The 11,779-nt window shown below is 40.7% G+C and overlaps 1 pseudogene; it reads right to left on the reverse strand.

Annotated features, from left to right (window-relative positions):
- LOC107299766 overlaps window positions 1-8,851 on the reverse strand; it is a 17,242-nt pseudogene extending 8,391 nt beyond the window's left edge.
- Window positions 8,852-11,779: the final 2,928 nt, after the last annotated feature.

Here is an 11,779-nt window from a genome sequence, read left to right on the forward strand (position 1 = left end):
ATTTTCAGTCAGGGATAATAACTTCAAGTACAGCATCTTCTTATTCAAAATTATTTTATTCCTGTAAAGTGTTCTTGGAGTTACTGTATTTGATAGCACTTGCTTTCTTGTTTTTTATGTACCCTATATTTAAGCCAAAGCTTTTCTTTCTGTTGTATTATATAGGTAGGTAGGTAGGTAGGTAGGTAGGTAGGTAGGTAGGTAGATGGATGGATGGATGGAGGGTGGGTGGGTGGGTGGGTGGATGTTTTTTTACTTGATATTTATATGTTGACTGTCATATCAGTCTCAGTTGAGGTTTCCTGGTTTTTGACTCATTTTCCAACCAATTTTTAGCCATCATGACAATACAATTATGTCAGAAGCAAATAAATTGTCTGAAACCCAAGATCAAGTAAGTAAAATGCTTCTTTAGCTTATCCTTAATTCTTTCACATCAGTTTTGGCTTTTCAGTTCTGTATGAAAACTCATCTCATTTTTGTGCCTCAACTTGGAAAGTTCCAGTTAATCATCGAAAATTTGCAAACACACACACACACACACACACACACACACACAGAGGAAATTTTCTATATTTAACTAATGAAGGAAAGTTCAGAATCAGAATTAATCAGTGGAACAGCTTGCCTTCAGAAGCTGGGGGTGCTCCATCACTGGAGCTTTTTAAGAAGAGACACCATTTCAGACAAATGGTTGTCCAATCTCTTCTTAAAAACCTCCAGTTTTGAAGCATCCCCAGCTTCTGAAGGCAAGCTGTTCCACTGATTAATTGAACTAACTGTCAGGAAATTTCTCCTTAGTTCCAAGTTGGATCACTCCTTAATATGTTTCCATCCATTACTTCTTCCTTTGCCATTAGGTGCTTTGGAGAATAGATGGACCCCTTCTTCTAGAAGCTATGGCAATATTGGTACCAATAAAGGAGAATATTTGTAGCTTAGGGTTGAAATGAAGGGTCCTTGGTACTTTCTGAATTTGCTTTTTAAGCCATCTCTTTACCAAATTAGGTAACATCATCATTTCTAGCACTGTACTAGAACTAGCACTGATGATATTACCTAGTTTGAGTAATGAAAAGTCTGCAAGAAAACAAGTAAGCTCAGAGAGCACCAAGTGGCCCCAATATTGATGTTATTTGAGAGACAGGAATGACTGAATCCACTCTTCTTTCTTTTCTTCTAATAGGAGCTTCCACTCCAAAAGATAATCAGAGGATTACAAAAGCTTCATGATGAATTCCAGCCTTGGAGATCTGAATGCTACAAAGACCTATTATGGGTATAACAATACCATTGACTCATATGAGTACACAGAAGAGTATCTTGTATCTTGTACTTTAATAACCTGTTGTATTGGATTTGTGGGCAATGGCTACATCATCTGGCTACTTGGCTTCCAGATGAAGAGAAACTGTTTCACCACATTCATCCTTAACTTGGCCATTGCAGACTTTGGGTTCCTCACATCTATAGTTATATTTTTTATCTATAGATTTACCAACTTGGTAGGAGGCATTCTCGGCTTGATCTGTTTTTTTTTCTCCCACACAATGTATATCAATACTCACTTTCTTATGACGGCCATCAGCATTGACCGGTGTGTGGCTGTCCTCTTCCCAATCTGGCATCGCTGTTCCCGGCCAAAAAATTTGTCTCCTGCTGTCTGTGTCATCCTCTGGACCTCCTCTTTCCTCCTTGTTGGAATTGTGAATATCATGCTGTTCACAAACGTTATTGTAAATGACAGACTGTCCCTACTCCATTTCCTTGTGACTGCTATAGTTTGCCTTCCGTTGATCACTCTCTCTGCTGTGGTCCTTTTCATCAAAGTGTGTCTTAAATCGAATCAGAAGAATCAGGGTCGGCTTTTACTGATGATTTTAATCACTCTTCTCTCTTACCTCATCCTTGCTTTTCCATTATCAATCATTGCAGTGATTATTAAACTTTCTAATTCTGTACCTAAGAAAGAAATGAGATATTTGGTTGTATGGAGTATAGTGCTTTCTTGTCTAAATAGCAGCATTAATCCAATGATCTATTTTATAGTTGGGAGGAAAAAAGGATCTCGGTCCAAGGAGAGCATGAAGGTCATTTTGCAAAATGTCTTCAAAGAAGGTGAAGTTACCAGAGGGAGATAGAAGAGGTCAAATCCTCTCACAAGGCCTTTGTGCTTCTTTCTCAATAGCAATGAATAAATTGCACTTGAGGCTGGAATCTTATAGGTGGGGACAAATCTCTTTCCACACATTGACTCTTTCATCTGACATACAGAGAACTGCATTTTAAGAGATGCCTACATCAGTCCACAACTAATGCTGTGCAGGAAATGAACTGCATGACATTTATAAAATACTCAGCTTACTTTGCTTTCTAGAAATGAGATTTTTATTTCTAGATAAGCACCAACCATGCCTGCTGCTTCCAGATGTCACTTAAAGGCAATTAATTCGTGAAATGAAACAACAATGAGTAAAATTAAACTAGAACCAATTAGAAACTAGTTGAAATTAATGGTGAGGCTTTAGCCTCTTACTAAAAAGGGAAAGAGCAAGAGAGACAGTTTTCAAGTATATTCCATGCCTTGGGAGTAACAGAAGAGAAATGGGGGCCACAGGCAAAATCACAAATCCCCAGGCTATAATATCAGTGAATGTTATGTCTGAAATGTGTGATGATCAAAAATGTCATATTTTATTTCAGAAAATGTATCCTGTACATATTTTTTTTCTGCAGTTTCCTTTTATTATGTATACAAATTTGCATGTTTTTAGCGAAGCTGTATATTCTTCTATCAAGTGCTTTAGGGACAAAACCTTTGCAATTATATACGAAATAAACACACATAAAATGAGAAAAGTTACAATTTTTTAAAAAAAACATTCAGTAATGATATAAAGAAGAATTGTATGAAGTCAGATATATCATTTCATGTTATGAAATAAAGAATTACATGAAGTGAGGCATAATTCTATGTGATGAAATAAAAAAGATATATGAAGTCAGACACTTTCTGTACAAACATTTCACTTTGAAAATTACAAATACGGCAATATTTCCTTTTTATATTGTTTGGCGTTAGCTACTTTGTTCAATAAATTTGTTTTTTATTGAACGCGCATATTATTTATGGCTATCAAACGTGAATGTACAGTGATGGTAAGACTTCACGAACGTTCTTCCTTTGCAGCTGGCTGTTCTTCCAGGCTGCCCTGCTGCTCATCCTTGAAGACTCTTTGAGGAGCCCCCTTCAAGGATGTTCTGGGCTGACTCTTTCCCCTCTGCTTCCTCCCCACTAAGAAATAAAGGAGGGGGTTGATGCTGCTATTGAGAATAGCAGTTCCTATTCCAATTGTCAAGAGGACAGGATGAGGGAAACTGANGACATATGAGGCATACGTTGGGAGAGACGAAAGGAGGGAGAAGAGGAGAGCCAGCAAGATGGTGGTGAGGAGCTTCCTTTGATTGCGTTGTGATTTAGACCTCATCTGATTCCAGAGGGTCATAGTAGACAAAACCATGAGAGGTGTACAAAATAAGCCATTCACAATAAGCTGGTAAAGCAAAGGTGAACTTCCAAAGGTCCTGGTCTGCTGAAGAATTAAGTGCACTGCAGAGAACAGAAAGGAGATGAGGGTTCACAGAGACCATCTGGGGTTCACATGTTTTATGACTTAGTAATTATATTCGATGAACCAAGACAACTGGGATTAATGCCATCAACTCTCCTTTAGCAGTGGATGTAAACTTTTTTGAGATTGTTGTAGATACAGCATAATCTGTGGTTAATGTTGTTCCAAAATATGGGGTTTGTTGCCTGGCATCAATAAAGCACATCAAGGGTAGCGATAAATCAGAATTTTTTATCAATACCACTAAAAAGGAAAAACAAGAAAACCAAGGAAAAAATCAGTTTGGTTGCACAAAGAACTCTTTGACCAACTGAAAGAAAAAAAACAAGTACAAAAAATGGAAAGACTGAGTGGTAGACTGAAGATAGAGGATACAGGGGAATAAACCCATCAGTACAAGATTCAGCAGTTCATCTGCATTAAAAAGACAAAGGCCACTCTTGAAGACAGAAAAGTCCATAGAAGTTGTTTTACTGTTTCTATCCAGTATTTTCCAGAATTGGCATTAAGAATAGAATAGAATAGAATAGAATAGAATAGAATAGAATAGAATAGAATAGAATAGAATAGAATAGAATAGAATAATTTATTGGCCAAGTGTGATTGGGTGCACAAGGAATTTGACTCCAGTTCATAAATTGTTGATATACATAAAAGCAACAAACTGAGTACGTAATAGGAAAGGTGATGTAGCCATCTTTTTCCCTTTCGCTTTTGGAGTTAGATGATGCTGGGGGGGTTGTGAATGAGAATCTAGCTAGACATAACAACACTAAACGTAGCGTGAGAATCAAGGTTATTGATCCCAGAGCTGATAAAGAATTGGCAGGCTGGAGAACTGGATAGGAAGCCCGAGCTTTAAGCTAATTGGGGAATGTGATTTATGACAGTTAATTAGAGGAGGGAATTGTGCTTTGATACTATGTGCCCAGGGGAGGGGAATTCAGTTTTTGGCTTTGATTATGTAGTGCCAATATTATGCTACTCGAATAAAAGATTCTTTAAGGTAAACAATGCCTCAAAGTTATTTTGAAGAGTTTCATCTATTGGAACCATGACATCTTTGTTTTGATCCGGGCCTGGTTTCTTCTGAAGATTTTGTGAGTTTGGGTCCACTCTTCTTGGAGAACTGGCTTGGATTCAGTATTCAGAAATTAAATACCTCCTCACCTCCTACCTGGCTCATTCTATTTGCTGTTTATGTCAGCCAGAGATAATCTAGGCATAATTCATGTTATCCTGATCCTTGGTGACATCATCCATCAGATAATCATGCTGCTGTTGTCATCCATGATGGAAGGGCTGCAGAACTCACAGTTCTTCATTCAGCTGCCCAGCCATTCCCGCTTGTCCTGAAATATGTTTGGAAAAGAAGAGGAAAGTGAATTCAGCATTTTACCATCTCTGCTTCTTAAGCTTCTGAGACTACCAAACTCAACCAAGATGGGCAAACTTGACCAACACTAGCCAACAGGGCTTCTGCCTCAAATCCTGGAGATTAGAAGCAGGTACTCTGCTCTCCACATTGAAGCCAAAACTCTGGTGTCCTTGGCCACAATGAGAGGGGCTGATGAGAATCAGGAATCAGACCAGGTTCTATTCCATCCTGAACAACGGAAGCTGACTGGGGGAAAGGGGAGGATTCTGTGAGATCCCAAATCTTCTAATTCTCAGATAGATTAGTCAGAATTGAACTATTAATTAACTATTAATTGAACTAAGAATTGAACTTGTCAAGATGTTTCATCTCCTACTATGTATTAGCTACACTTCACAAAAAAACAACCTCAACAAATATTAAGTGGTGTGTTCCCAAACAGAGAGCAAGAAGAAAAGAAGAACTAAAAGTGTTAAAAGATAAAAGAATAGCAGAAAGATAGAAAAAAAGAAGAAAAAAACCACAAAGAAAAATATAAAAAACAAAATAAACAAATGAATCTTGAGGATCTTGCATTAAGTGTCTTTATTCAATGAAGATATGCAAATATTACTAGGATAAACAGGTAATATTCAGATTTCAATAATAGACATCCCTACAGCGATAACAAAAGAGGAGATGACAAATTTAGGGGGGGGGGGTTGACACATTTTGTTAGAAGAAAGGCTGTATATGATGAAGGGTGATATATGATGAAGGGTGATAAAGAAACTAGTAACAAGACATTCTACGAATGTCTTATCTTTTCTTTAAAGAAGACTACTAGAAGAATATTTTCTTCTAGGTCATTGCAAGGTCTTCTATAGGTCAAGCTTTTTTTCTTTCTAATTGTCAGCTAGCAACAAGGGAGCTAATAGAAACATCTGAATATATAGAAAACAGAATTTGGTTTTTAATACGATAAAGCCAAAGGATGGAGATGATGTTGGGATGGGTTTGAAAAAGATTTGCAAAGTGAATTGTAGAATTGCTTTTACAGAACGTTCTGCTGGCCATACCCTGGAGGGGAGTCCAATTAACAGAGAAAAAGCTCAGATCTTCACTTAGGACAATGAGAAAAAGGCTAGCTCATTTTGAAGAATAGGATCTAATGTTGAACAAGGATGAAAGCTGCTTAATGGTTATAGGGTTGGGAGTCAACTGGCATGAGCAATTCCCTCAAGAAATCTCTCTGGAATTGATATATAATTTGGTATGCATATGAACATTTTCTCAAATCCATGCAACTCCTTTGAGTAAAAGAAGAAATGCAGATTCAGTTCCCTTAGTGGCAATTAGCTCCTTTTAAGAGAAGTAACACAAAACTGACACCTGACTCCCCGGGAGCCAATAAGGGAAAAAGAAGGGGATGCTGTCACGTTTTTGGCGGGAAAATCTTGGAGCATCTTTGGTAAGAGAATTGATGGCTTCCTGAGTGAGGAGTTACTTCAGGCGTGCTGGGAATGGTCATAATTGTGTTGGCTTTTTGTGCGTTTAAACTCTGTGTTTTATCTGTTAATTTATTTTGTCGTGTTTGCTAAAGTGGCTTTTTGTTCCAATCCTGGCCTTCTGGCACCCAGCTTGGCTGAGCTCTTGGTTCTCCACAGTTTTTTCTTGGGTTCCCTTCTGGATTTAGCCAGACCTGGGTGGGGCGTGGGTGTCCATCTTTCCCAGTTCCCCAGAGGGCTGGTGTGGAGGGAGAAACCAGTTTCCAGTGAATGGGATGGCAGCAGCCATTGGACCGCATTTTTCAGTTGATGGTCATCCCAGGTGGAGGTTACCTCAGAACTGAAGGACTTCAGAGGAGGGGCTGGTTCGACCCTGAGGACGCCTTTCACCTATTATTATAGTGACTATGTTTTCCTGGAAAAAAGGACAAACCTGAAAAAGGGACAAATCAGAAAGCAGTTCATAAGGACAACACATTTTAATTGTTGATAAGTTTGCTTAACTTTGCTTTCAAGAGCAAAACCAAGACCAGCTTCACCAGAACGCATATTCTGATAAAGGGCAGCTTTCTTTCTTTCTTTCTTTCTTTCTTTCTTTCTTTCTTTCTTTCTTTCTTTCTTTCTTTCTTTCTTTCTTTCTTTCTTTCTTTCTTTCTTTCTTTCTTTCTTTTTTAAAGTGGGAGATTAAAAAAAAACTTTCTCTTTTGTTCAGGGGTGAGGTGGGATGACTTGCCAGTGTCAATGTCCTTATCAACCCCTGGTTCCCACAGAAAACAAGTGGTAGACGTCAAAAATCGGAACGGTCTGACCAACAAACTAATCACAGCAAACAAAGTTAGCTCTGGGAGTGATTTCCTCCCAGCGCCTTACATACAGTCTTCCCCACCAGCTCCACCCACCATCCACCTAGCCAGCATCCGGTGGCTAATGTTAAGAACAGTGATCCAGGCCTTTGGCTCTCTTCTCTGTTTGACCATTCAGTTCACATTACCAGGTGACACTCCTGCACCGATCAGCTGTTTGTCGGACACACGGCCACTCAGCTGTTCAGAGGCTCTGCCTTTGGCCACAGTTCAGGTAGAACTGCCCCTGGCTTATCCCCAGGTGTTGTCCTTGCTGCCAGCCTCCACTGGCCTCTTCCCTAATGCCTGCCTGCTGGCTTCCTCCCGGCGGACATCTTTGCCCCTGTTCTCCTCCCTGGGACCTGCCCGCGCCAAACAGCTGTCTGGCGGCTGAGCCGTGGAATCTCTCAGCCATTCAGCAGCATCGCTGGCTTCCTTCCTGGTATCGTCGTCTCCCTCCCCCTGTCAATGTTGAGCCCACGGGGCTTGACAGGCAGCCCCCTCTACCAGGGCTCCACCTGGAAGGCAAGGCATGTAAGGCATGTGCTGAATTGTTGACATGCCAAGGCCAAAATACTTTTTTTTTAAAAAAATGCTATAGGTGTTGAGAATACAGGTAGCCCTTGACTTACAACAGTTTGGTGACCGTTCGAACTTACAACAGCACTGAAAAAAGAGATTTATGACCATTTTTCACACTTACAACAGTTGCAGCATGCCCATGATCACTTTATCAAAATTCAGTTGTTTGGCAAAAGATTCATATTTATGATGGTTGCAGCTTCCCAGGGTCATGTGATCAACTTTTGTAAACTTCAACGGGGAAGCCAAATTCACTTAACAGTCAACGGGGAAGTCAAAGTCAAAGTCAACAGGGAAGCCAAATTCACTTAACAGTCATGTAACTGACTTAACGGCTGCAGTGATTCCCTTAACAACTGTGGCAAGAAATTCAAACATCAAGAGATTGAAACATTGGCCATCCAAATCAAAACCTTAACAGCCAAGTGAACAAAAGAACCAGTGTGTACATCATCTACTAGTCTACCAGCCACCTCCAAAATCAGATGCCCCCAATGCGGCCCCAAACCAGTTGGCAGAGCCAGGTCTTCAGGCTTTATGGAAGGCCAAGAGGGTGAGGGTGGACATCACCTCAAGGGGCATGATGTAGGGTGGGCAAGACCATGGGAGGCCTAATGCAGGCACAGGCACTGGCTGGGGAGATACGGATTGTGAGGGGATCAAAAGCAGCAATATTTCTTCTCCTTGATTGTGTCACATGGCCCAGCAAGGGAAGACACCTTCATCACTCTGACTTCCTCTGGACATCTTTGAAAGGTAGAGTGAGAGAACAGTGGCCGTGGTGGAGAGGAGTAGGTGGAACCCGGTGAGGTTCAAAGCAGGTCCAGTGCCCCTGGGGATCTGGCAGGGCAGGATGGGTACAAAAGAGGTGGGTGGGTGTGCTGTAGCATCATCTCTATGGTCAGTTTTAAGGGCGAATGACTGTGACATGGTTCCGAAAAGAAATAGCTTTTCAAAGAACTTTGAGGCTTGATTACCTTAAAGAATCCTTTAATTGGCTACATAGCTTCGGCACGAACAGTACAAAGCCAAAAACTGAACCTCCCACCACCCAAGCACCCGTAACAACGCATGACTCCCTCCCTCATTTTACAGTCATCAATCAGATGCTCCAATTAATTTGAAGTGTGAATTGTTCCCCCCCTATTTCTCCCATTACGCTGACCTTGGCTGTGCTATGCTAAGATATTGTTATGATTAGCTGGCATACCTTCCCACCTACTAGGCTAGTATTGTCTGCTTTAACTCTTGAAGTGATATGTAGGCTAAATAAAACATGATTGCTTCTTCACATATGGCAAGCAAGAACATCCAATGTTAGCAGACTTGACAGACTGCAGGGGTTCTGCAGAGGTCATAATTTCGAAACAGGTTCATATGTAGCTTTTGGGGAGCTACATATGGGGGGAACACTCATTAAATGGAATACCTCAAGGGCTCTCTGTGGTTGTAATTTTCTCTGAGAAAGTTTTAAAATCCCTGGGCTTTTCCTCGTTCTTTACTCCTCCGTCGCAGTTCTTGACACCCTTTCTATACAACTACATTGCTTTTGAGCTCTTTCTTTATTCCATTTATGCATTCCATCGATTGCCGCCAAATTTCCAAACAATTCTGTTGTGGTTTGGAATTCTCTCTTTCTTCCTCCCTTGCTTTGGTTTCCTTTGAGGCCTACATGCTGAGTGTGCTGCATCCTTTCTTTTATATTCAATGTTCCTGCAAGTTCTGCCCAAATCTCTTCCAACTGTGAGAAATGTAAAAAAGTTCCCAATAGGAGCACTCATTTCTCAGCAGCCAGGATTCCACCTCAAAATTTATAGATGAAAATCTATGTCACAGCACGCAGTTGCCCAGGGCTATCTGCCATCTTGTCATATCAGCTTGCAGACATGTGAACCGTTTTTTTTACAGATGATAGCAGAAAGAGAGAGATATAAGCAATAATTATCTCATGGGGAGGGGGGAAAGAAATAAAGGCTGCTGCTGTGCTAAAGGGAAAGAGAGAACTAAAGAGAGTTCTAAGGAGAGAGAAGTGGGAAAAAGAAAACAAGTAGCAAAATAAAATAGATTGGTTGTTGAGTTTGTTGGTCCCAAGAGAAGCTGAAACAAGATTTTTGAAGTAGAGCTGGGAGGAAATCCCAAACCTGTGAAGGAATAAGGGAATCATGAGACAAATGTATCCTATACAGATTACTCAGTGGCGTAGCGTGGGTTGTCAGCACCCGGGGCAAGTAATTTGCGCCCCCCTCCACAGTGGGCGGCGTCGGCGACCCGGTGGCTCGGATCGGATTCGCACAGCCAGCACTGCAGAGAGAGTGAGTGGGCCAGGCAGGGGCAGAGAGCTGCGAGTGCGAGCGCGCCCCCCCAGATGTTGCGCCCGGTGCGGCCGGCCCCCCCTGCACCCCCCACACTACGCCTCTGAGATTACTTTCACAGGAAGTAAGAGACGATGTAGCCTTCTGGTTTGAGAGAGAAAGCCAGCCAGAATAACTGGTCTTTACTTAATTCTAAGTATTTCTAAGTAGCCTTTAGGCTGTAGGCTGCAACAGATCAGCAGAGATAGAGTTAACTTTGGTTGTTTGCTTTACTATGCTTATTAAAAACTGGGGGGAGGGAGGAGTGTGAGATGCTACAATTAAAGACTGCCTGAAATGCTTTAGCTATGTGAAAATTGAACTAGCAAAACATACATTATTTTGCTAATCAAAAGAGAGAGAGGATCACAAAAAAGGTGTTTTGTACACCGTAAGTTAGATCAAGGCTCTTGAAGCCATGAAGCGCCCATGACAATCAATCTTTAAACTATGTAGTTTCTTTCTTCCTGATGAAAACCTTAATATGCAAATTTGAATTCTTTCATCACTTCGTTCTTATATAGCACAAGTTTTAATTTGTGGACTGGTTAAACTGTGATTTAATAGTGCAATTCATTGTTCCTTAACCCATTTCTCTTGCTAATTGTCAAGTTTTCTTGCTAACCCCAACTCCCTCCAATGTGTTTGATATCTCTATCACTGGAGGATTCAGAAAACAGTGTTCCATCTATATACTGACTGACTAGAGCAGTTAAACTGGCAGTCAAACTACTACTCTGCGTTAGTACTGTACTCTACTGGCTAATGTAACCATGTCATACACTAAGTAAATAACCAACTGATTTAACCGACAGAACATAGACGAATGCATGGATCAGATGACTTTATTTGATTTATAAACTGATTTGTACAACCTTTCACAGGAAATGAAAATGGCATACCCAATTGTGCAGAAGCATACATTTCCAAAGCATTTTACTTAAAACAGGAAAGAGAATGGATTAATAATAATAATAATAATAATAATAATAATAATAATAATAATAATAATAATAATAATAATAATAAGTTGGAAGGGACCTTGGAGGTCATCTAGTCCCACCCCCTGCTCAGGCAGGTAACCCTATACCATTTCAGACAAATGGCTGTCCAGTCTCTTCTTAAAAACTTCCAGTGTTGGAGCATTCACAGCTTCTGGAGGCAGGTTGTTCCACAGGTTAATTGTTCTAACTGTCAGGAAGTTTCTCCTTAGTTCTAGGTTGCTTCTCTCCTTGATTAGTTTCCATCCGTTGCTTCTTGTCCTGCCTTCTGGTGCTTTGGAGAATAGCTTGACTCTCTCTTCTTTGGGGCAGCCCCTGAGATATTGGAGCGCTGCTATCATGTCCCCCCTCGTCCTTCTCTTCATTAAACTAGACATACCCAATTCCAGCAACCGTTCCTTATACGTTTTAGCCTCCAGTCCCCTAATCATCTTTGTTGCTCTTCTCTGTACTCTTTCTACAGTCTCAACATCTTTTTTACATCGTGGTGACCAAAACTGGATGCA

The sequence above is a fragment of the Protobothrops mucrosquamatus genome, unplaced genomic scaffold, assembly GCF_001527695.2.
Source record: "Protobothrops mucrosquamatus isolate PMUCROS unplaced genomic scaffold, P.Mucros_1.0 scaffold5436, whole genome shotgun sequence".
Taxonomy (NCBI): Eukaryota; Metazoa; Chordata; class Lepidosauria; order Squamata; family Viperidae; genus Protobothrops; species Protobothrops mucrosquamatus.